Raw genomic sequence first — 21,950 nt, 5'->3', positions numbered from 1 at the left:
TTCAAGTTGAAACTGATGCTAGTGGAGTTGCAATAGGAGCAGTTTTAAGTCAGGAAAAGAGACCAATAGCCTACTTTAGTGAGAAACTAAATGAATCTAAGAAGAAGTATTCTTCTTATGATACATAATTTTATGCTATTGTACAAGCTTTAAAAAAATGGAGACATTATTTTCTACCAAAGGAGTTTGTATTATATTCTGACAATCATGCATTGCAGTTCATAAACAACCAGCAAAAATTGAACCAGAAACATGCCAAGTGGGTTGAGTTTTTACAGAGTTTTATTTTTGTGATAAAACACACAAGTGGTAAGTTGAAAAAAGTTGTTGATGCTTTGAGCAGGGTAAATTTCATTGTGCAAGAATTAAAAGTTGGTGTGGTAGGATTTGAAGAAATGGTTCATATGTATATAGATGATGCAGAATTCAAAGATATTTATGCAGTTGTACAAAATCCAGTAGTTCATAAGAGAAGCCAGTGGTTGGATTATCTTATCCAAAGTGGTTTACTGTTTAAAGGTAATAAACTGTGTATTCCCAAATGTTCTATGAGGGAAAACATAATCAAGGAGAAACACAGTGGAGGATTATTTGGTCACTTTGGACAAGACAAAACATTTGCTCAGGTAAATGCTTTTTACTATTGGCCAAAGATGAAAACTGATGTTAAGAGATTTGTTGAGAAGTGCAGGATATGTCAACATGCTAAGGGGAGAAGCCAAAATACAGGATTGTACCAGCCAGTAGCAATACCAGACCGGCCATGGGATGTAGTTAGTATGGATTTTGTTTTGGGATTACCTAGAACTCAAAGAGGGAATGATTCCATTTATGTTGTGGTAGATAGATTTTCTAAAATGGCACATTTCATTGCATGTAAAAAGACTAGTGATGCAACAAATATTGCTAATCTGTTTTTTTCTGAAGCTGTAAGGTTACATGGATTTCCTATAAGTATTTTGTCTGATAGGAATACAAAGTTTGTTGGGCATTTATAGAGAACTCTTTGCAAGAAACTAGGTGCCAACCTTATTTTCAGTTCAGCATATCACCCTCAAACAGATGGACAAACCAAAGTGGTAAACAGAAGCTTAGGAAACATATTGAGAAGTTTAGTGTATAACAATCCTAAGCAGTGGGATTTAGCACTTGCTCAAGCTGAGTTTGCTTATAATGACACTCCAAACCGAAGTATTGGGATGAGTCCATTTCAGATTGTTTTTGGAATGAATCCAAGAGGTGTGTATGAACTCAGAAATTTGGGTAAACAGGAGACAAGAAGTGCAAAAGCTGAAGAGTTTGTAGAGAAGATGCAGAGACTACAAGAAGATGTCAAAGATAGATTGTAGGAAAGCAGTGGCAAATACAAACAGAGAGCTGATATGAAGAGGAGAGAAAAGGAATTCCAAGTGGGAGATCTAGTGATGGTATACTTGAGAAAAGAAATATTTCTTGTTGGGACTTACAATAAACTAAAGATGAAAAAGATAGGACCATGCAGTGTGAGGAATTTTTCAACTAATCCTTATGAAATTGAATTGCCAGAAGGGATTGGAATATCACCTATCTTCAATGTTGCAGATTTTTATCCATACAAGGAGACAGAGTCAGAGCTACAGAAGGAACCTGCAGGAGATGAAGTTCAAACTTTAAACTGGGAAGAACAAATGCCAAAGACAGTCAAGAAAGAGGTGGAAGCTGTTTTGGAGAAAAGAGTATCCAAAAGAACCAAAGGACAGGTTTATTTTCAGTATCTAGTCAAATGGAAGGGACAACCAGTGGAGGATGCTAGTTGGTTGATAGCAACAGAATTACAGAAGTATGCAGTAAATCCTAAAAGTTTGATGAAGATTCCTTTTCTTTCCTGGCAGTTTGATGCAGGAGCATCCAAACTTAGCTAGCAATGTGATTGTCTGTTCACATGTTGTGGCTAACAAGAGATGAATTTCATTGACCTGAGTGGTCAAAATCAGTTTTAGTGGAGAGGGTTGGATCTCTCAAATTAATATTTATCTCAATTATTGTAATAATTAGATCAATGTATTATTTTTAGACTAAGAGATAAGTTGTTAGTATAGGTGTGTTTCAAAGCTTGGAAATAGGGATTTAATTATTAAACTGATAAAAATAGGTATCGAGTTGTCAATGCAGTTAGGATAGGATTTGTTTCATAAAATAAAAAATAATGTAATGACAGAGCAATTAGATGATCAAGAATAGAGTGTGTAAGCGAGAGTTTGAGTGACAGAGATAGGATTTGAGATTGAACAGAGGTCAGACAAACTGTTGTAATCGAACCAAGAGGGCCAAGACTCTGTAATTTACATTTTTTTGAATAAATGATTAAGTGTGGTGTTGCATGTTAATCCTAGTGCAGAAGTTCATTCGTATCTGTGTATCGGCATTCTGGACTTAATTGAGTATTTTTCTCTATTTAAACACTTTATTCATAAAGCACAGTAAATTGGTGTTAAGGGTTAATATTGAGCTTAAGTGCTAAACCTTTCCTTAAGCACTTTTCCTTAAAGTATGAATTAAAGAACGTGGGTCGTATTTGATAAGTGGGAAGCGGTATCTCGCGTGCCCAAAAGGAGATAAATGGTATTTGGAAAATTCACGCGATCAACCTTAGCAGTTGACACGTAGCACAAGAAAACCACTTTTATCGCATGCTCTCGACCTGATATCATTCATGCAAGAATCTGTGCGAGATTACGCGACAACCGTTCGATTGGACGAATCATATCGACAGTCGAGATCGTCCGGGTAAGTTGGTGAGTGGACAACGCGATATCCATTGGATTTGGAGAGGTGAGATCAACGACACAGATTGAAGCGCTTGATAAAAGGAGAATGCAACGAGGGACCGACAGTGATTGGTAAGAAAATCGGGACCCTCAAGGAGAAAATACACGTACAAAATCTATTTGTGCACAACTGATTGGCTCTAAAGCTAAACAGTAGTCGAATTATTGACTACTACCTCATTTTTGTCAACCTCCCACGTCATATACATAAGAGGTGATCAAAATTGTCATGAACCCAACATATTAAGGTTAAATATCTATTTCTTAGAATTGTTTCAAGATTTAAATTCCAATTTATACTCTATAGAAATTTCTTTTTAGTAGTCTTACTCTTCAAGGATGTTAATAGAGTCTCACACTTTAGTGATGTAACACCATAATCCATTACATAGAACATATATATTATAATAAAAAAATTAACAAGGCATAAACCTATGATATTGTACATTGACTAATTAATACGCCAAGGTGTAGATGAGGGTTTCAACGACACATTGATTGATTTCATATTTTATTAAATTTCACACAACCTGCATTATGGTTCTGGTCATATAGTAAAGAGTCACATGGCCTCCCTTGAGGCGTTAGGCCCATCACCTTGCTCCGAAGTAAAGGCACCGAGTACGTCCATCCACCCAATGCGATATTGAGTTATTGTCTCATAGGCATCCGTCCAACGTTGAAGCATAACCATGACAGTTGTTCTTGCTTTTGTCCATTGATATGTTTGGGGGAATCCGATGGTGGAGAGGGTTTAGGGTTTATCCAACTATCCAGCCCACCGCCTCCGTCCAGATGGAAGGTCGTTTGCATTCAGAGGGCTAATGGTTCGGCTGCTCTACAATGAATTCAGCACCGGGTAATCAATTGATTTTGCAACTTGTTCATCGTGAGTTATGGTGTTGGTTTGCTGTCATCCTCGGGAAGGTATTGGAATGTTTACACTTTTTGCACATTATTTTACATAGAAATTGCTTATATTACTTTCTTTTACTGTCTCATGGTTTATATTGGCTTATTAGGTAGCCCTCCAAGCCCAGGGGTATCATGATGTTTCTCTGGTTCAACGAGGGATAGTGGGTTTCGATGCCGACTTCAGGAATGTGAGCTTACAACCTTCGGGCATCTTTATTTTTTACAGTTCGAGGTGTTTTCGCATGCTAATTATAACCAGGTGATGTTTCTTATGCCGTGTAGGCATATTGTCCCTGGATGGAACCTTCAGTGCTCAGGGAGGTTTCTAATTTCGGTCATAGGGGCTTCACTGGGGGAGCAATACCATACCATGTGGGTACATATTGGGGGATATATATTGAGGAAAAAATGACATAATATATTGGGGGATATAGAGGGGGTAAAGGGATTTTATATTGGAAGGTATAAAAAATGGAGCTCAAAATTAATGAAAAAATTTAAAGGGGTATAAAAAATGTTAATGAAAAAATGGATACCTACAATATCTAGTGAAAGTAGGAGTTTTTTAAATGGGAAGGTGTATTGGGTTTATATTGGTAGGGGGTTAAATAATGTGATTTTTAAAGGTATTTTCCAATATGTTGTGACATTATGGTTATTGTTTAGTATGCCATGAATGCGCATGATATGTTAGAGGTTCATTGAGTGAAACCCTATGATCTTGGTGTTCTGGTCTTTAATTGTTTTCTTCAACAGATGACATGCCTCTAATATCGATACATATGAAAACACAGGTAATGTGCTATCATTACCAAGGTCCTTATGAGGTCACCTTCACACCTCCTGAGGTTATGTGAGCTGATACCCTATTGGGTTGTCTACAGGTTGGAAATACTCATCGAGGGCTCACTCAGTTTTATTATTATAGTTTAGATGCATGCGGAAAATTGCTTGGCAGAGGGTTTCTTCCGGAACTTACCCAGTTCTTGTCTTTTTATCTGGAAGACTGTATAATTTGTTAAATGCCATTTCCATTAATTATCAGGGTTGAAAAGTAGATAGTGTTGTTTTGATTTCTAGGTTCAAAAGACTGTTTATTCTTTTTTGTGAGTTAATGAGTACAGAACTCCTCCGGTAATGGTTACTTTTCGAGGAATTATGAACTCGAGGGTTTTTCCCATTTTTCTTGGATTTTACCTCTGTTTGGATATATATATAGGTCGTTGCCCCGTGCTACGATAAAATGTTGAGGATAATATTTACTTATTCCATTAAAATGTAGCTAAAACAGTTTTCATTAACTATATATGAATGGGTTTACGACTCCAATAGAGTTGTTCTAGAATGTTCGTTAGTATCTTCAATTTCTATTTGATGCATCTGCTAAATCATTAATTAAAGTGTTTGTGCCTGAGGAGTAAATTTAGCTGTCTCATTCATGCTTTGTTTAAGCGGAATCTCTTTCTCTTGTATATTTGACTGAAAGGTTTATTTGCTCCACTTGACAGGAGGAATTCTGTTTCAGGGTTGGTCCTTCCTCTATTATGGCTTAAAAATACAGTTTATTCTATCATAAATAAGTGTTAGGATATTCCGACACATAGGATATAGTTAAGTTCAACTTGGTCTAGTATAGAGTTAGGTTAGAGTTAGGTAAAGTGTGTTTCTTTACCGTTGTACATTTTGTAACTTACAATCCGACGGTCACGATATGTAGTGATCTGACGGTTCACTCTCACCTTGGTATTACTGACACTTGATCCGTGGCTTGACACCCGATTGGTCCATGAGTTCTATTTAAAGCGCATGGAGGGTCATTGTTCGGGTAATCCGTGCATGAGAGAAGCTTATGTAAATTTTCATTCTTTGATTAATAAATTGCCTGTAGTACCCACGTTGGGACAGGCCGTGGACTGTTTCCCTCCTTGCACTCTGAGGGTTTTAACCACGTCAAAAATACTGGTGTATTGATTTGAGATCTGGTTGTGAGGGGTGTCCTTTTGGTATTCTTTCTGTGGAACTTACCCTGTAAATTCCTACATGGTATCAGAGCTATTTGAGGGCCGCGTCCGTTGGTGATCCAAATCTGAAGCCGGTAGAACTGCATGCGGCTGTCGTTTCCTAGATCTGCTGTTTCTGACTGCTTTCGGGCCGAGAGGACTGCTCTGTTGCGTTCGGAGCATCTGTTCCAGTGAGGAACCCCTTTCGTTTCACGCGAAAAGGTTTCCGGTAGCCCTAGTTGCGTCATTTTTCAGATCGGGAGGTATACAGTGTTTTTTTTTTGCAGTTTACTGTTATTTTCTCTCTGCTTATTTCGGTCTCAGTTTATTTAGTTTTTTTTTTAACCGGATCTATACCTTTCATTTCTGCGTATGCTCTTTGCCCTGCGACTCTGTGCGATCTGGGCAAATCAGAAACAGAAAGGAATGATTTTTCTCATGCGTATGCTCTTTTCCCTGCACCTTAGTGTGATCTCGGAAAATCAGAAACATTGAGAAAAATATTTAGTTTTTCGGCTAAAGCTAACTTTGAGATTTTTTTTAAAATTTCTAGTTTTTTGGCTAAAGCTAACTTCGAGCCGCAAGGTTCGTTTTTCTTTGCATATTCGTGTTGGGTTTTGTGTTTTGTGTTTTGTAGGGAAAAAGAGCTTTCTCAAGGCAAGCACGCAAACCAAGGCCCCCCCCCCCCCTCTCTCTCTCTCTCTCTCTCTCTCAAATTTTTTGTATAGATCAATTGGTTCAAAGCTATTTTAAGAGAGTAGAGGTCTTGGGTTCAAGTCTCCATTTTGTGGGGGCGATTTTTTTTCATTCCCGCACATTCGCGCACTTTGCCGGCAACGTCAACAATTTTTTTTCAAAAAGCCATAACTTCTTCATCCGGAAGCCTTTTTCAGAGCCGTTTTTTTTAAAACCGCCTATTTTTTCGAGATCTATCCATTGGAACACTTACTTTCAGCATCTTCAGCTTCAGTTTTTTTAAAAAAAATGGAAAGTCCATGCCAAGTCATTCTTGACAGCACTAACTACTTCCAATGGGTAGCCTACATGGAAGATTTACTTAGAAGTAAAGGTCTCTTCAGAATAGCCACAGACCAAGAGAAGAAACCAAAAGATGAAGACAAGGCGGCAAAATGGGAAAATAGACAAGATCAAGCACGTGGTTTGATAGGGATGTCTATTTCTCCTGATCTTAGATTCCACATTGCAGGACTTGAGACTCCTCATGAAGCATTAGAAAAACTTGCTAAAGTTTTTGGGATTAAAAATGAAATTAGAGCCCATCAACTTGAAAATGAGCTGCTTACTTTGGATCCTAATAATTTTTCTTGCATTGAAGATTTCTTGTCCAAATTCAAGACCCTTAGATATCTCTTGGAAGGTGTTAAAGTTAAGAAAGAAGATGGTAACCTTATTTATTCCATCCTTACTAAGTTGGGACCAGCCTACTCTGTATTTGTTTCCACTTTCCATTCTACAAGGGAAGCTTTCATTTGTCAAGGACAAGACTACAAGGCCCCTTCCTTTGACTCCTTTTGTGATTCCTTAATAAGAGAACAAGAAAAACTCTTACACCTTGGTCTTCTTAATCTTGGAAACTCTTCCACGAAAGCGTTAGCCGCCCAGCAGCAACCAAATTCAAAGAATCCTAAGAAGTCATATCCTCAAAAGAATGGTCCTAAACCATCTCAGCCTCAAAATGAAAGATCATTTCAGCAAAATGATAAGACCAATAAAAACAAATGGAAGAAGACTGATAGACATTGTAACTTTTGTAATCGAGATGGCCACTTAGAATCTAAATGCTTTAAGAAGATGGAAGCCTTGGAAGCCGCAATGAAGAAACATAACATCCATGTGGAGCCTACTTCAACTTCAACTTCCGGAATGGCACTTTCTGCATGTCGTTGTCAATCATCTCAGTCTGGTTATGCATTAAATGTATCTTCTTCTTCTTCTCATTCTCATGAGTGGCTCATTGATTCTGGAGCCTCTTATCACATGGCCAAAAACCAAGCCATGTTTTCTTCTTTAAATGATTGTAACACCAAAAATATATATGTTGGTGATGATAGATCTCTTAATGTTGTAGGGACTGGAACTGTTCATCTAGACAATGGTCAGTTTAATGATGTATTATGTGTTCCAACCTTATCCTGCAACCTTCTATCTGTCTATCAGATAACTCATTCAGGTGAAGGTAAAATTGTTGAATTTTCACCTCATGATGTTGTAATCAAGGATCTAAAAGATCCTAAACAGATTCTAGCTACTGGTCTTGCTGATGATTCCACAAGGTTGTATAAGTTTCACAACTTTGGGTCATCACATCTTCCCTCAGTATTTGTTGCTCATAATGATGAAGTGAGCAAACTTTGGCATGAGCGATTTGGTCACTTAAACTATCGCTCCCTTCAGCATCTATGTAAAGAAAATATGGTGACAGGTCTTCCTATGGTATCTTGCAGAGATGGTGTTTGTTCCGGATGTGTACTCGGAAAACATCATCGGGACAGTTTTGACAAACGTGCCTCTTGGCACGCCTCAGCCCCTTTACAGCTTGTGCACAGTGATTTATGTGGTCCTCTTCCTGTTGCTTCATTCTCTGGCTGCAAGTACTTCTTAACTTTCATTGATGATTTCTCCAGACGCACTTGGGTATACTTCTTAAAACTCAAGAGCGAAGTATTTAACACATTTTTGGCCTTCAAAGCCTTTGTTGAAAAACAATCTGGACATCAAATTCTTAAGCTAAGAACTGATAATGGTGGAGAATATGTTAAAAACACATTCATCAACTTTTGCACCGAAAATGGAATTCAAATGCAACATACTGTTCCATACACTCCACAACAAAATGGTGTAGCTGAAAGGAAAAATCGCACCTTAAAGGAAATGGCTAATTGTATGCTGCAATCTAAAGGACTCAGTCTTAGTTTTTGGGCCGAAGCAATTAATTGTGCAAATTATATAATCAATCGCACTCCTACTAAGGTTCTAGAGAATATCACTCCAGAAGAAGCTTGGAGTTCCATTAAACCAGATGTAAGTCACTTTCGTGTGTTTGGAAGTGAAGCATGGGCCCATATTCCAGATGAAAAGCATAAAGCTTTAGAACCTAAGAGTGAGAAATGTACTTTTGTTGGATATTCTGAAGATGTAAAAGGTTATAGACTTATTCCATTTAAGTCCAAAAATGTTATCATTAGAAGAGATGTAAAATTTGATGAAAATAAATCGGCCTGCGAGCCTAGTCCGGCGGATGTGCCACCTCTTTCTATCTCTTCTACTTTTGAAAACATTTCTTCAGATGATGAAAGCGAGGATGATAATCCTCCCCCACCTTCTCAGGATCCTCAACTTCCAAGATGGGTCCGTGCTACTCGGGATGCAGCAGGTGATCTTGCCGGTGATCCTACAGATCAGCGACGTACACGTTCTCAGTTTGAAAGAGCCTCTTCTTTACTGGCTCAAGCTCCAGTAAATCATGATCCTGACACTTTTGCAGAAGCTTCAGGCCATCCACATTGGGAAGCAGCTATGAATGAAGAATATCATTCATTGATGACAAATGATACATGGGATCTTGTTCCTCTACCAAAGGGACGAAAACTTGTTAGATGTAAATGGGTTTACAGAACCAAGTATGGACCAGATGGGAAAGTTGATAAACATAAAGCTCGTCTTGTTGCTAAGGGCTTTTCACAGGTTGAAGGCATTGACTACACTGAAACCTTCTCCCCTGTTGCCAAAATGAACTCTATCCGCCTTGTTCTTTCCCTTGCTGCCTCTTTAAAATGGGAAGTCCATCAAATGGATGTTAAATCTGCCTTCTTGCATGGGGACTTGCAGGAAGAAATCTATATGGAACAACCCATTGGCTTCATACAAACAGACTCCAGCCTTGTTTGTCGACTTAAGAAATCCCTTTATGGTCTCAAGCAAGCTCCTCGGGCTTGGTATGCCAAAATGGATAGCTTTCTTTTAGAATCTGGCTTTTCTAGGTGTCATTCTGACAATACTGTCTACACCAAGAAAGTGGGCAACTCTCTTATCATCCTTGTTCTTTATGTTGATGATCTTATCCTTACTGGTAGTGATCCCAACCTTATAAACCATGTGAAGTCTAGCCTTAAAAGGAAATTTGAAATGACAGACTTAGGACACTTACACTATTTTCTCGGTCTTCAAGTCTTGCAATCCAAGGAGGGTATTTCCCTTTCCCAGTCCAAGTATGCTTGTGATATTCTTCGTCATTTTCACATGGAAGACTGTAAGCCAGCCCCTTCTCCCTTTCAGTCTGGAGTCAAACTTTCAGTCTCTTGTACTTCTCCTGAAGTTGATGCTACCTTATACCGTCAACTTGTCGGAAAACTCTTGTATTTAACCCATACTCGTCCTGATCTTTCCTTTGCTGTTGGCCTTGTTGCTCGTTTTATGCAAAACCCCCGTGAAAGTCATTGGAAAGCAGCTAAAAGAATACTTCGTTATGTTCGAGGTACAGTACAGTTTGGGATTCATTACAGTGCCAAAGCAGCTCCTCTGTTAGTTGGTTTCACTGATTCTGATTGGGCTGGTGACCCTGATGATCGGAAGTCTACTGCCGGTTATGTCTTCACTCTTGGTTCAGGACCTATTACATGGGCTTGTAAGAAACAGGCTGCCATTTCTCTTTCGTCAGCAGAAGCAGAGTATCGTGGTGCCGTGGAAGCTAGTAAGGAAGCCTTGTGGCTTCGTCAGATCCTATCAGAGTTTGGCTTTGAGCAGCAGCATCCAACCACACTTTGGTGTGATAATCAAAGTGCCATTCAGCTATGCAAAGATCCAGTCCAGCATCAGCGCAGCAAACACATTGAACTACACATGCACTTCATCAGAAAGCTCATTCATGACCATGTTCTTGAAGTGCAATATTGTCCAACAGATGATCAGGTTGCAGACATCTTCACAAAGGCTCTCACAGAGGCGAAGTTCACTAAACTTCGATATATGCTTGGAGTTCAGGAAGTTGTCACTAAGGGGGGATAGGCTCTAGTGCCTCCTTCCTTCTCCTATTGTGTCATATTTGTAAATCCTTCAATCCTATCCCAAGTTGTTCTTAAGGGGGGATGTTAGGATATTCCGACACATAGGATATAGTTAAGTTCAACTTGGTCTAGTATAGAGTTAGGTTAGAGTTAGGTAAAGTGTGTTTCTTTACCGTTGTACATTTTGTAACTTACAATCCGACGGTCACGATATGTAGTGATCCGACGGTTCACTCTCACCTCGGTATTACCGACACTTGATCCGTGGCTTGACACCCGATTGGTCCATGAGTTCTATTTAAAGCGCATGGAGGGTCATTGTTCGGGTAATCCGTGCATGAGAGAAGCTTATGTAAATTTTCATTCTTTGATTAATAAATTGCCTGTAGTACCCACGTTGGGACAGGCCGTGGACTGTTTCCCTCCTTGCACTCTGAGGGTTTTAACCACGTCAAAAATACTGGTGTATTGATTTGAGATCTGGTTGTGAGCGGTGTCCTTTTGGTATTCTTTCTGTGGAACTTACCCTGTAAATTCCTACAATAAGAAGGTTTCTTTTCCAATTTATAAATGTTTGTTTTAGCTAGATTAAACAGGAAAAGAATGCTCATATATGGATTCATTATTTTCTAGCCTTTCGGCATTACTATTTATTTACTGTTGTTCTTGTGACATCAATTTCATTCTACTTCTGTACTGAGCATCTGAATTATTCTGTTATGGTAATAAAATAATTTCCTATCTTAATTTATTCTATTACTGTTTGCAATTAAATTTTCTATGATCCATATATTGAACTACTTTGTTACTCTAAGCAAACATTTTTCTATAATCCATCATCATCATTTCTTAAATAAAATCCATATTACTTATTTGATTAACTTATTAGCATAAGATTCCAAAGTTGTCTGGAAAGTATCTCCTGTCAGCCACGACCCTGATAATCACGTCCAAACTCTCCCCCTAGCACTTTCTCTCCTTCACAACTGGATTATATCCAGCTACAGTCAGTACCTTGGGCCTCAGGACTCATTGTTTAGTCTCAAGTCCTGTACTCTATTTTTTTACTATATTTGAGCGATTTTCCCACTAGTTTATTTCACCCAGCTCCGAGATCTCTTTTTGCTCCTCTTCCCCCTCTATATTTCCCTTTCGAGGGCAGAGGGGTAATTGTTTCTTGGAAACTGTTTCTTTTAACTATTGCAAACCGTTTACTTTTTATTAACATGTCTGAACTCCTAATTACTCATTAATTAGGTAACCAATTGTAATCTGGCCTTTCCAGCCTTAGTCATTATCTTAAGGTAAATGAAATTAATGCATTAAGACATAAAACGAACTTAATGACCACAGTAATTCTTTCATGTAGCATGGGGTGTTACATCTCCACCCCCATATGAGGAACACCATCCCTGGTGTTCTGCTGATTTAAGAAAACAACGCCGGATAGGATTCCCACATAAATCCCTCCTCTTCCGAGGTCGCCTCATCTAGGCCAAAGTGCTTCCACTGCACTTTAACCTGGGTGATGGCTTTCTTCCGCAAGGTGGTTTCTCTTTGATCGAGAATACGAAGAGGTTCTACCAAGAACGCTCCTTCCGGTTCGACCTGCACGTACACATTTCACAGTCATAATTTCCTCAAAACAGTTTATTCGATAAAATATGTATTCCCTTAACTGATTACTTGAATATTTTCCCAGCTAATTATATGTTGTGGGTTGTACGCATATCTTTTTAGCAATGAAACATGGAAAACATTATGGACCCGATTGTGGCTTGCTAACACAAGCTTATATGCTAATGGCCCAATCCATTCCTAGACTTGAAAAGGTCCACATTACCCGGGTGCTAACCTAGCACAACCTCTCCATTGTAAGGAGCTTTTTCAGGGGTTTACTCTTAGATATATGTGATCTCCTGATTGAAATTCTTTGTATGTCCTCTTTTTATTTGCATACATTTTCTGCCTATCTTGGGCAGCCCTTAGATTCCATCAAACCTTCCTAACAGTCTCCTCCATTTCAACTAGCATGTCGGGACCCAATGCTATCTTATCAACTGGATTATTCCAATCTATGGGTACCTGCACCTTCTTCCATATAACACCTCAAAGGGGCTCATGCTCAGCGATTCATGATGTCCATTATTATATGGAAATTCCACTAGGTTGAGGTAGTCCTCCCACTTATGTGGTTGTTTCATCACAAACATGCATAGAATGTCCTCTAGCACTTGATTTACCCATTCAGTTTGTTCGTCTATTTGAAGATGGTAAGTAGTACTAAATTGGATCTGGGTACCCAGTCCTGAAAAGAGGGTTTTCTAGAATGTGGATGTAAATTTTACATCCCTATCATAAATTACCACTTTGGGTATCCTATGTAGATGAAAAATTTCCTTCATAAATATGTCTGCGATTTCCACAGTTTTGTAAGTGGATTTCACATGTATGAAGTGAGCAGTTTTGCTCAATTTTTCTACCACCACCATAATTGAGTCGTGATGCTTCCTGGTGCGAGGTAAGCTGGTGATGAAGTCTAGTGATATGGTCTCCCACTTCCATTTTAGGATGGGCAATGGTTGCAACAAACCAGTGGGATGTTGATGTTCTGCCTTCACCAGCTGGCACTCCAAACATTTAGACAAGTACTCAGTAACATCCTTCCTTAACCCAGGCCAAAAATTCTCTTTCTTGATGGCTGAAAACAATTTCTGGTAACTAGGGTGGCCAGCACATGGTTTCCTGTGAAACTCATCCAAAATCAATTGTTTAACAGAGTTTTGGTTAGGAACATAAATTCTGTCCTTGAAGGTAAGGAGGTTGTCGGAATTTATTTTGAAATCTAATTTTTCCTTTTTCAATAGGGCTTCCTTTGTTTGTAGCCAAATAAAAGTGTACTCTGGATCTTTGATAGATGCTTCCTTTATGATTTCAGGAATATTTGAGCATACTTGGCTGATTTGGACTTCATAAATACAATGTATTTTTTTGCTCAATGTGTTGGCCACTCGATTTTCCTTCCCTTTAAGATGTTTCATTTCAAAGTTGAACTCACTTAAAAATGTTGTCCATCTAGCCTGTTGAGCATTTAGGCTAGACTGGTTGAAAAAGTTTGTAAGGCTACTATGATATGTTAATAGCATAAATTTCTTCCCCAACAGATAATGTCACGACATTTTAAGTGCATGCACTACCACTGTTAATTCAAGGTCATAAGTAGAATATCGATGTTCAAACTCCTTCAATTTCCATGATCCATAAGTAAAAACTTCCCCTCTTGTGTCAGCACTCTGCCCACACCTTCTTTACTTGCATCAATGCAAACCACGAAAGACTTTTCTAGATCTTCTACCTTTAACATTGGTGCAGTGGTAAGTAGGTGTTTTAGTCTTTCAAATCTTTGCTGACACTCAGTTATTGATTGGAAAGTGTGTCCCTTTTTCTGTAAATAGGTCATTGGGAAGGCAATTTTTGAAAATCCCTCGATAAACCGACGGTAGTACCCTGCCAAACCCAGGAATGATCTAATATCAGTGACATTCTTTGGAGCGGTCCATTCCATAATCATTTTGATCTTCCACTGCTATTCCATCTGCTGATATAACATGACCCAAGTATTGAATCTGATCTTTGAAAAAGTCATATTTTCTAGATTTAGCATATAACTGATTTTCCTGCAGAGTTTGCAACACTATTATCAGATGTGCTTTGAGTTCTTCCTGATTATTAGAGTATATTCAAATGCCGTCAATGAAACTCCATTCAAATTTATCAAGATAGGACTAGAAAATACCATGCATCAAACTCATAAAGGTAAATGGGGCATTTGTGAGGTCAAACGGCAACACCACGAACTCGTAATGACCATAACGAATTCGGAATACATTCTTATAAATGTCCTCCTCCTTTATCCTTATTTGGTGGTAGCCGGACCGTAAATCGATTTTTGAAAATACTTTGGCTCCTTGCACCTGATTGAATAAATCATCAATAAGTGGCAGGGGATATTTGTTTTTAATGGTTAGTTTATTTAACTGACGATAATCGATGCATAATCTCAAAGTTCCATCTTTCTTCCATACAAATAGTACGGGGGCTCCCCAAGGGGATACGCTGGGGTGGATGTACCTTTTATCCAAAAGCTCTTGGAGCTGCATTTTGAGTTATTTCAACTCAGTATGCTCATGTGATAAGGGGCCTGGGAGATAGGCACTGCATCCAGAATTAGTTCGATGGTGAAATCAATATCACGCTTGGGTGGTAATCTAGGAATGGATTCAGGAAATACATCAGCAAATTCCTGAATGACAAGGATATTTTACAAAGAAGTCATTTTTCTTTTGGTGTTTGTAAATCCCACCTGAACAACATATATTGGACATCCTTTCTAATACACCTCCGTAGCTGACTAGCAGTAATAGGACGCAGTTTGGTATTTGTCTTGATTTGTTGAAGTTCCTTCCTTTGTCTTGATTCTGTGATAAAACTGATGGTTTTTTGCTTACAGTCAACTAGGGACCAACATTTTTCTAGCCAATCCATCCTGATTAAAATGTCGTATGAACCCAAAGGAAGTATGTTAAGGTCCACGTGAATGGGTTGTCCTGAAATTGTTAAGGGACAACGTTCTGTTTTTGCAACTACCTTTCTTTTTGTCCCGGAGGCTAGTTGAACGAGCCATGGTTTCAGAAACTTACTTCTCTACAGTAGACACTTTTCTACCACCTTAGGACTAACATAGCTTAAGCTAGCACCGGGATCAAACAAAACAAAGATAGGTTGCTTAGCAATCATACCTTCACATTCGATCATGGTGGGCTGATATTCTGCCTGATGATCATCCAGAGCAGCATTGATCCTAGGCATGCTCCTCGCCACTTCTCCAACTGTGGATTCTTTTGCATATTTGATATTTGTTTCGTCCTTGCCCTATGCAGGAATTTTTTGTAGTAGTGGGGTTCTCCACATCCCCATCATTGCAGCGGAAGCTTTCACTGCTAGTCATTAATAGATTTACTAACTCATTCTAATTGTCTGTTTTCATAATAAGCGGCTTTGGGCTGATTCCTTGCTGGGAATTTATTGAGAGGTTTTTGTTGTATAATTATGCCATTAGAAAATTTTGTGTGTCAATTTGGAATCAGGCTCATTCCCTTCTTGTTTGACCCTCCTTTAGATACTTCATTTTTCTATTTCATTTGCTGGTAACATATGCGTGCTTTCCGCACTGCATCATCCATTGTTTTTGGGTAGTCAAACTCAAGTTTCTCCTTCATAAAATTGGGTAGGCTACAAATGAAACATTGAATCTTGATCTTTCCTCTTACATATAAGGCACATAGCGCTGTAAGGAAGGGAATCGTGCCTTATATTCATCCATAGTTAAGGTTCCCAATCTTAACTCATGAAATTCATTTGCTTTTTCGTCATAATAACGTTCAGTTAAATACTTATCTTTGAAATGTTTTTGGAATTCATTCCATGTCACCTGTTCCTCATCAATTTTCCTTACTGTTTTGATTTCTTCCCACCAAAGGTTGCCTTACCCCTTAACTGATAAGCTGCTAGTCGTGCCTTCATCTTATCGGTGTATTCATAAATCTGAAAATATTTGCGCATATCAATTAACCAATCTTCCATCGCCTCTTCATATTCCCCTTCAAAGAGTGATGGTTTAATCTTTTTTAATTCTCCTTGTAATTTAGATCTATGTCCTTTTATATTGCGCTGGTTGGAAACATTGTCCATCTTTCTTCATCATCCCTGTGTCTTTCAACTAACTCAACATTTTCCTCACCATGCTGAGCCGTTGGGGTCTTCTCCATGTCTTCAGCACTGGGGTCTGGATGTCATTATTTTTGCTGATTGGACAGACTTCTGAGAATCCTCTCCTATTCTAGACGTAATCATTCATTGTTTGTTCTTAAATTTGTCATCTCAACACGAAACTGCTAAACAGTTTCGAGTAAAACTGCATTAGCTTGACAAGTTTCCTCGCCCAGCTGTATTCAAATGTCACACTTAGCATTCACATAAGTTGTTTCTGGTAGATCAGACGGTCGTGGGCTCCTCCGCATTTTGCTGCTTTTTTGTATTGAGGCAGTTTTTGTGTTCACATATATATTTATTTAGTTAAATTAAAGAAATCATAGTCATTGCACACACACACACACATATAGATATATACATATATCAGTGTACGAACCCGAACTCTAATACCATTTGTAACACTATAATCCATTACACATAACATTTATATAATAATAAAAAAAATTAATAGCATAAAACTATGATATTGTACATTGACTAATTAATACACCAAGGTGGCGGACGAGGGATTCAATGACACATTGGTTGATTGCATATTTTATTAAATTACGCACAACCTGCATTATGGTTCCGGTCATATATTAAAGAGTCACATGGCCTCCCTCGAGGCATTAGGCCCATCACCCTACTCCGGAGTAAAGGCGTCGGGTACGTCCGTCCACATGGCGTCCGTCCACGTGGCGCGATCCTGGGTTGTTCTCTAGTAAGCATCCATCCATCGTTGAAGCGTAATCATGATAGTTGTTCTTGCTTTTGTCTGTCGATCTGTTTGGGGGAATCCGGCAGTGGAGAGGGTTTAGGGTTTATCCAACTACCCAACCCACCGCCTCCAGCCGAATGGAAGGTCATTTGAATTTGGAGGGTTGATGGTTCGACCACTCTACAACAAATTTGGCTACTGGGTAATCAGTTGATATTGCAACTTGTTTATCGTGAGCTATGGTGTTGGGTGGCCGTCCTTCTCAGGGAGGTATTAGAACGTTTACCCTTTTTTCATGGGCTTTTACATACCAGTTGCTTATATTACTTGTTTTTACTGTCTCATGGTTTATATTGGCTTATTAGGTAGTCCTCCAAGCCTAGGGGTATCACGACGTTTCTCTAGTTCAACGAGGGATAGCGAGTTTCAATGCCAACTTCAGGAATCTGAGCTTACAACCCTCAGGCATATTTCTTTTTTACAGTTCAAGGTGTTTTCGCATGCTAATTATAACCAGGTGATGCTTCTTATGCTGTGTAGGTGAACTGCCCCCGGATGGAACCCTCAGTGCTCAGGGAGGTTATTGATCTCGTTACTCTAGTCTTTAATTGTTTTCTTTAACAGATGGCATGCCTCTAATATCGATACATATGATAACACAGTTAATGTGCTTCCATTATCGGGGTCCTTATGAGGTCAGCTCTGCACCTCCTAAGGTTATGTGAACTGATACCCTACTGGCTGTTTACATGTTGGAAATACGCACCGAGGGCTCACTCAGTTTGATTATTATGGTTTAGATGCATGCAGAAGATTCCTTGGCAGAGGGTTTCTGCCGGAACTTATGCTGTTCTTCTCTTTTTATCTGGAAGGTTGTATAATTTGTTAAATGCCCTTTCCGTTAATTATGCGGGTTGAAAAGTTGATAATGTTGTTTTGATTTCTGGGTTCAAAAGACTGTTTATTCCTTTTGTAAGTTAATGAGTACAGAACTCCTACGGTAATAGTTACTTTTCGAGGTATTATGAACTCGAGGTTTTTTCCATTTTTCTTGGATTTTACCTCCGTTTGGATATATATAGGCCGCCTCGCCCTGCTACTATAAAATGTTGAGGATAAGATTTACTTATTCAGTTAAAATGTATCTAAAACAATTTTCATTAACCATTTATGAATGGGTTTACGACTCCAATACAGTTGTTCTGGAATGTTCGTTAGTATCTTCAGTTTCCATTAGATGCATCTGCTAAATCATTAATTAAAGTGTTTGTGCTTGAGGAGTAAATTTACTTGTCTCATTCATGCTTTGTTTAAGCAAATCTCTTTTTTTTGTATATTTGACTGAAAGGTTTAATCGCTCCACTTGACGGGAGGAATTCCGTTTTAGGGTTAGTCTTCCTCTCTTACGACTTAAAAATACAGTTTATTCTATTATATATAAGAAAGTTTCTTTTCCAGTTTATAAATGCATGTTTTAGCTAGATTAAACAGGAAAATAGTGCTCATATATGGCTTCGTTATTTGCTAGCCTTTCGGCATTATTGTATATTTACTGTTGTTCCTATGATGCGAATTTCATTCTGCTGAGCATATGAATTATTATGGTAATAAAATAATTTCCTACCTTAATTTATTCTATTAATGTTTGTAAGTAAATTTTCTATGATCCATATATTGAACTACTCTGTTACTGTAAACAAGAATTTTTCTATAATCTATCATCATCATTTCTTAAATAAAATCTATATTACTTATCTGAGTAATTTATCAGCATAAGATTCCAAATTTGTCTCAAAAGTCTCTCCTCCGAGCCACGAGCCTAGCAATCACGTCCAAGCTCTCCCCCTCGCACTTTTTCTCCTTCAAAACTGTATTATATGAAGCTACAGTGAGTACCTTGGGCTTTAGGACTCACTTTCCAACTTCAAGTCTTGTACTCTATTTTTTGACTGTATTTGAGCGATTTTCCCACTGATTTATAGATAAAAATCAGACTTGAATTGAAAAAGAAGGAGTTACAGCTCACAGGTGAGTACCGCACCTGGAGATTGTACTCAAACAAAGAGAACTCTCTCCGTACACTCTACTATTCATCAAATGAGCAATTACATCATTAAGTACATTACTAGAACTCAGGAAGTTGCAACCAAACTCCTACACTCTAGGAACAAATCCTAAACTAAGGAGATACGTTACAACTTGTGTAACCATTTCTCCATTAATACAAAATAATATTAATTATTTTCAACTCCCCCCCTTAATGGAGAAAGGATTATCCTGAACTCCTAGCATCCCTCTAAACAATTCAAACTTTACACGCCCAAGAGGCTTAGTAAAAATATCAGCCATGTTATCACAAGTTTTACAATATTCAACACATATCTCTTTTGACTGTTGTTTCTCTCGAACATAATGAACCTAAGTATCGATATGCTTGGTATTTTTATGAAAGACTGGATTGTATGCAAGCTTGATGGTACTCTGGTTGTCAGTTTTGATAATAGTTGATTCTTTCTACTCTTCTCCTGCATCGTTGAGAAGTCTTCTCAACCAGATAGCTTCACATGTGGTTGCACACAATGCTTGGTACTCGGCTTCACATGAAGATAGAGCTACAGTGTGCTGCTTTTTGCTGCTTCATGCTATGATCCCGGATCCAATGTTGAATGCATAACCTGTGATAGATCTTCGATCATCCAAATTACCTACCCAATTGGAATCTGAAAAACCTGCTAGAATAACATCAAAAGTGTTAGTGTACAAAATGCCATAATTACTAGTACCACTAAGATACCTCAACACACTTTTTGCTGCAACCCAGTGACTTTCGAGTGGTTAAGACATGAACTGGCTCAACACACTAACAGAATATGCCAAATCTGGTCTAGTTGTAGTCAGATATATCAAACTGCCAACTAGTTGTTTGTACATGGTAACATCCAGTACCGTCGTCACTGCTCAACTTTAAGTCTGCTGTAATGGTGTTACTGCTGATCTGCTCTGCTCCATTCAGAATCTTTCCAGCAAGCTTCTGGCATACTTCCCTTGAGTAAGAAAAGTTTGTCCAGAGTCTTTCCATACCTCCAATCCCAAAAAATAATGAAGGTTTCCGAGATCTTTCATCTCAAACACTTGTGACATCTGTTGTTTGATTTCTTTGATCATATTGTTAGCATTCCCTGTTATGATCATATCATCTACATACAAAGAAATCAAAATAATTTGCCTCTATTTATTAAACTTGGTATACAGATTTGGATCATTCAAGCTCCTATGAAAGCCATGCTGAACAAAAAATGAGTCAATTTTCTCATACCACGACCTAGGTTCCTGTTTTAAACCATAAAGTGTCTTTTTCAATTTACACACAAGATGTTCTTGCCCCTTTTTCACAAAACCTTCAGGCTGTACTAAATAAATTTCTTCCTTCAAGTCACCATTCAGAAATGCAGACTTAACATCTAGCTGGTGTAGCTGCCATTTGTGTTTTGTTGCTAAGGAAATTAGCATTCTAATGGTGTTTAATTTGGCTACAGGAGCAAAGGTGTCATCGAAATCTATTCCCTCTTTCTGTGAGTAACCCTTTGCTACCAGTCTAGCTTTAAGTTTCTCTATACTCCCATCTGCATTTATTTTTGGTTTATACAGCCATTTGCATCCTATGGGGGTTTTACCTTCAGGCAATTCAACCAAATCCCAAGTATGGTTTCTGTTTATTGATTCTATTTCCTCATACATTGCAGCCCTCCATGCATCAGATTTACTTGCTTCCTCATAATTTGCAGGTTCTACAATGTTTAAAATCTTTGACATTAATGCATAGTCTTTCAATTTAGAAGATAATCGAGTCTTCCTACCTGATCTCCTTGGTAGGGGACTTACCTCAATTCTGTCTATTTCAACCTTTTCTGGGCTTGCATCATCATTGATTACATTGTCTGTTACTTCTTCTTCTTGTTTCTCCTCCTACTCTTCATCTTCCTCACTATTTTCTTCCAATAGCAATGGAATGTGCCAATCACTGTTAGAGTCATTCTTTCCTTCTTCAACCTGTTCATGAAATATGACATCTTTTCTTGCAAAAACCTTGTGAGTCACAAGATTAAATAACTTATATGTCTTGAACTCAGTGCCATATCCAACAAATATACATTTCAGGGCTTTAGGATCTAACTTCTTTCTATCTGCCTTAGGTATATGAGCATAAGCTTTTGACCCAAATATTCTTAAATGACTCACTGCTGGTTTGAATCCAAACAATTCTTCAAAGGGGTTTTGAAGCCTAGACATCTAGTAGGACTCCTATTCTTTAAATACACAGCAGTGTTAATAGATTCTACCCAAAGACCATTTGATAGACCCTTACCTTGAAGCATGCTCCTTGCGCACTCCACAAGAGTTATGTTCTTCCGTTCTGCCACTCCATTCTGCTGTGGAGTGTGGGGCACTATAAACTGTTGCACAATCCCATGATGCTTGCAGAAATCCATGAACTCTCCCAACCTGTATTCTCCCCCTTGATTTGAGTGGGGAATTTTTATCCTTTTTCCTGTCTGGTTTTCTACCATGGATTTAAATTCTTTAAAATAATGAAAGGCTTGACTCTTTTTACTCAGAAAGTATATCCATGAAAATCTAATGCAATCATCTGTAAATAAGAGAAAGTAATATG

The sequence above is a fragment of the Pinus tabuliformis genome, chromosome 4_1 (genome assembly GCF_031772625.1).
Source record: "Pinus tabuliformis cultivar Carrire ecotype Pingquan chromosome 4_1, CPIR1, whole genome shotgun sequence".
In the NCBI taxonomy this organism is placed as follows: Eukaryota; Viridiplantae; Streptophyta; class Pinopsida; order Pinales; family Pinaceae; genus Pinus; species Pinus tabuliformis.
This window is presented reverse-complemented; position numbering follows the sequence as displayed.